Below are 6,000 nucleotides of genomic sequence, written 5' to 3'. Positions count from 1 at the left end.
GACTTCTCAGCAGAAACTCTACAAGCCAGAAGGGAGTGGCATGATATACTTAAAGTGATGAAAGGGAAGAAGCAACAACTAAGATTACTCTACCCAGCAAGGATCTCATCAGATTCAATGCAGAAATCAAAAGCTTTACAGACAAGCAAAAGCTAAGAGAATTCAGCACCACCAAACCAGCTGTACAACAAATGCTAAAAGACTTCTCTAAGTGGGAAACACAAGAGAAGAAAAGGATCTACAAAAACAAACCCAAAACAATTAAGAAAATTGTCATAGGAACATACATATCAATAATTACCTTAAATGTGAATGAATTAAGTGCTCCAACCAAAAGACACAGGCTTGCTGAATGGGTACAAAAACAAGACCCATATATATGCTGCCTAAAAGAGACCCCCATCAGACCTAGGGACACATACAGACTGAAAGTGAGGGGATGGAAAAAGATATTCCATGCAAATGGAAATCAAAAGAAAGCTGGAGTAGCAATACTCACATCAGATAAAATAGACTTTAAGATAAAGAATGTTACAAGAGACAAAGAAGGACATTACATGATGATCAAGGGATCAATCCAACAAGAAGATATAACAACTATAAATATATATGCATCCAACAGAGGAGCACCTCAATACATAAGGCAACTGCTAACAGCTATAAAAGAGGAAATCAACAGTAACACAATAATAGTGGGAGACCTTTAACACCTCACTTACACCAATGGACACATCATCCAAACAGAAAATTAATAAGGAAACACAAGCTTTAAATGAAGCAATAGACCAGATAGATTTAATTGATATTTATAGGACATTCCATGCAAAAACAGCAGATTACACTTTCTTCTCAAGTGCGCACAGAACATTCTCCAGGATAGATCACATTTTGGGTACCAAATCAAGCCTCAGTAAATTTAAGAAAACTGAAATCATATCAACCATCTTTTCTGACCACAACACTATGAGATTAGAAATGAATTACAGGGAAAAAAAACTGTAAAAAACACAAACACATGGAGGCTAAACAATACGTTACTAAATAACCAAGAGAACACGGAAGTAATCAAAGAGGAAATCAAAAAATACCTAGAGACAAATGACAATGAAAACACGATGATCCAAAACCAATAGGTGCAGCAAAAGCAGTTCTAAGAGGGAAGTTTATAGCTGTACAAGCCTACCTCAAGAAACAAGGAAAATCTCAAATAAACAATCTAAACGTACACTTAAAGGAATTAGAGGAAGAAGAACAAACAAAACCGAAACTTAGCAGAAGGAAAGAAATCATAAAGCTCAGAGCAGAAATAAATGAAATAGAAACAAAGAAAACAATAGCAAAGATCAATAAAACTAACAGCTGGTTCTTTGAGAAGATAAACAAAATTGATAAACCATTAGCCAGAATCATCAAGAAAAAGAGGGAGAGGACTCAAATCAATAAAATTAGAAATGAAAAAGGAGAAGTTACAACAGACACCACACAAATACAAAGCATCCTAAGAGACTACTACAAGCAACTCTATGCCAACGAAATGGACAACCTGGAAGAAATGGACAAATTCTTAGGAAGGTATAACCTTCCAAGACTGAACCAGGAAGAAATAGAAAATATGAACAGACCAATCACAGGTAATGAAACTGAAACAGTGATTAAAAATCTTCCAACAAACAAAAGCCCAGGACCAGATGGCTTCACAGGTGAATTCTATCAAACATGTAGAGAAGAACTAACACCCATCCTTCTCAAACTCTTCCAAAAACTTGAAGAGGAAGGAACACTCTCAAACTCATTCTATGCGGCCACCATCACCCTGATACCAAAACCAGACAAAGATACTACAAAAAAAGAAAATTACAGACCAATATCACTGATGAATATAGATGCAAAACTCCTCAACAAAATACTAGCAAACAGAATCCAACAACACAGTAAAAGGATCATACACCATGATCAAGTGAGATTTATCCCAGGGATGCAAGGATTCATCAATATATGCAAATCAATCAATGTGATACACCACGTTAACAAATTGAAGAGTAAAAACCATATGATCATCTCAATAGATGCAGAAAAAGCTTTTGACAAAATTCAACACCCATTTATGATAAAAACTCTCCAGAAAGTGGGCATAGAGGGAACCTACCTCAACATAATAAAGGCCATATACGATAAACCCACTGCAAACATCATTCTCAATGGTGAAAAACTGAAAGCAATTCCTCTAAGGTCAGGAACAAGACAAGGATGCCCACTCTCACCACTATTATTCAACATAGTTTTGGAAGTCCTAGCTATGGCAATCAGAGAAGAAAAAGAAATAAGAGGAATACAAATTGGAAAAGAAGAAGTAAAACCATCACTGTTTGCAGATGACATGATACTATACATAGAGAATCCTAAAAATGCCACCAGAAAACTACTAGAACTAATCAAGGAATTTGGTAAAGTTGCAGGATACAAAATTAATGCATAGAAATCCTTTGCATTCCTATACACTAATGATGAAATATGTGAAAGAGAAATTAAGGAAACACTGCCATTTACCACTGCAACAAAAAGAATAAAATATCTAGGAATAAACCTACCTAGGGAGACAAAAGACCTGTAGGCAGAAAACTATAAGACACTGATGAAAGAAATTAAAGATGATACCAACAGATGGAGAGATATACCATGTTCTTGGATTAGAAGAATCAATATTGTGAAAATGACTATACTACCCAAAGCAATCTACAGATTCAATGCAATCCCTATCAAATTACCAGTGGCATTTTTTATGGAACTAGAACAAAAAATTTGTATGGAAACACAAAAGACCCTGAATAGCCAAAGCAGTCTTGAGGGGAAAAACGGAGCTGGAGGAATCCCTGAGTTCAGATTATACTACAAATCTACAGTAATCAAGACAATATGGTACTGGCACAAAAACAGAAACATAGATCAATGGAACAAGATAGAAAGCCCAGAGATAAAGCCACGCACCTATGGTTAACTAATCTATGACAAAGGAGGCAAGGATGTACAATGGAGAAAAGGCAGTCTCTTCAATAAGTGGTGCTGGGAAAACTGGACAGCTACATGTAAAAGAATGAAAGTAGAACACTCCCTAACACCATACACAAAAATAAACTCAAAATGGATTAGAGACCTACATGTTAGACCGGAAACTATAAAACTCTTAGAGGAAAACATAGGAAGAACACTCTTTGATATAAATCACAGCAAGATCTTTTTTGATCCACCTCCTAGAGTAATGGAAATAAAAACAAAAATAAACAAATGGGACCTAATGAAACTTCAAAGCTTTTGCACAGCAAAGGAAACCATAAACAAGACGAAAAGACAACCCTCAAAATGGGAGAAAATATTTGCAAATGAATCAATGGACAAAGGATTAATCTCCAAAATATATAAACAGCTCATGCAGCTCAATATCAAAAAAACAAACAACGCAATCCAAAAATGGTAGAAGACCTAAATAGACATTTCTCCAAAGAAGACATACAGATGGCCAAGAAGCACATGAAAAGATGCTCAACATCACTAATTATTAGAGAAATGCAAATCAAAACTACAAGCAGGTATCACCTCACACCAGTTAGAATGGGCATCATCAGAAAATCTACAAACAACAAATGCTGGAGAGGGTGTGGAGAAACGGGAACCCTCTTGCACTGTTGGTGGGAATATAAATTGATACAACCACTATGGAGAACAGTATGGAGGTTCCTTTAAATACTAAAAATAGAATTACCATATGATTTAGCAATCCCACTACTGGGCATATACCGAGAGAACACCATAATTCAAAAAGACACTTGTACCCCAATGTTCACTGCAGCACTATTTACAATAGCCATGTCATGGAAGAAACCTAAATGCCCATGAATAGACAAATGGATAAAGAAGTTGTGGTACATATATAGAATGGAATATTACTCAGCTATAAAAAGGAACGAAATTGGGTCATTTGTTGAGATGTGGATGGATCTAGAGACTGTCATACAGAGTGAAGTAAGTCAGAAAGAGGAAAACAAATATCATATATTAATGCATATAAGTGGAACTTAGAATAATGGTACAGATGAACCGGTTTGCAGGGTACAAATTGAGACACATTTGTAGAGAACAAACATATGGATACCAAGGGGGAAAGCGGTGGGGGGCTGAGGGTGGTGGTGTGATGAATTGGGCGATTGGGATTGACATGTATACACTGATGTGTATAAAATTGATGACTAATAAGAACCTGCTTTATAAAAAAAAATTTGTTGTGCCAATATGACAGGTATAAAATGGTAATTCACTAAAAAAAAAAAGATTTTGTCAAGTGCTTTTTTGCATGTATTGAGATGATCTTATGGCATTTGTTTTTAAATCTACTTTCATTGATTTTCTTATGTAAAAACTAACACTGCATTCCTAGGATAAGCTTCACTTAGTCATGATACATTTTCCTTTTTATGTATTGCTGAATTTGATTTTCTAATGTTTTGTAAGGAATTTCTTCACCTTTGTCCATGAGCAATAGTGGTCTCTACCTTTCTTTCTTTCCTTATAGTTTCTTTATCGGTTTTGGTATCAGGGTAATACCTTCCTCATGGGATGTTAGGAAGTTTTTTTTTTTTTTCAATTTTCTGGTTATTTTTCTTACATGTTTGATAGAATTCTTCAGCAAAGTGACATTGCCCTGGAAGTTTCTTTATGAGAAGTTTCATAACTACAACTACTCAATGTCTTTAGTAGATACAGGTTTACTTAGATTATCTATTTTTATTCATTATGCCTTAGTAGATTGTTTTTTAAATTAATGTGTCCATTTCATCTAAATTGCCTAATTTGTTGGTATAAAGTTGTTCATAGTACATATGAACATATAGTACATATGTAGTACACACATACATATATATGTACATATATACATACCTACTGTGGTAGGCACAATTACGGCCCACCAAAGATGTCCAAGTCCCAATACCCAGGACCTGTGACTATGCTACCTTACATGGTAAAGGGATTTTGCAGATGTCATTAAATTAAGGATCTTGATATGGGGGAGATTATCCTGGATTATCCAGATGAGCCTATATATGAATTCCTATGTGATGTTTATTATTTTCTTTATTCTGTTTCTTTGAAGTTTGATTTGGTCTTCTTTATTACTTTCTTAAGGTGGAACTCAGGGCCTTGATTTTCTACTAAGTACTGCTTTAGTGCAGCTCACAATTTTTGAAATGTGTTTTTAGTTTCCTTCTATTTAAAATACTTTCTGATCCCTTTTTATTCTTTGACTCATGAGTATTTTATAAAGTTGTTGTTTAGTTTCTAAATATTTGCAGATTTTCCAGATACCTTTCTCTTACTGACCTCAAATTTAATGCCATTGTGGTCAGAGAACATACTTAGTATGATTTTAAATTTACTAAGACTTGATTTATGACCCAGAATATGATCTATGAATGTTCCAAGGACACTTGAAAATAATGTATCCTCTGCTATTGGTAGATGGAGAGTTCTATAAATGTCAGTTAGGTCAAGTTGATTGACAGTGTTGTTCACATCTTCTATGGCATAACAGATCTTCTGGCTAATTGTCCTTCAATTTATTGAAGAGGGGTGTTGAAATCTTTATATTTGTGCCTTTATCTATATCTCTTTGTGATTCTATCAATTTTCACTTCCTGTGTTTTAAAACTCTGTTAGTAGATGAATAAACATTGAGCATTGTTATGTCCTCTCAGTGCATCAATACTTTTATCATATTAAATGACCTTGATAATATTCTTTCCTCTTAAATCTAATTTGATATTAATATAAACATTAATAATGTATATATACTCTATGTTTTTACTTAACATACTCAGCCTGTCTTTTAGTTTCTTGAATATATGGAATGCAATTATACTTATTGTTTAACTCATCCTTATTAATTCTATCACTTATGTAATTTCTGTATCAATTTCAATGGATTGATCTATCTCTTCAAAATTAGTCATA

This window comes from Kogia breviceps, chromosome 4 (assembly GCF_026419965.1).
Source record: "Kogia breviceps isolate mKogBre1 chromosome 4, mKogBre1 haplotype 1, whole genome shotgun sequence".
Taxonomy (NCBI): Eukaryota; Metazoa; Chordata; class Mammalia; order Artiodactyla; family Physeteridae; genus Kogia; species Kogia breviceps.
This window is presented reverse-complemented; position numbering follows the sequence as displayed.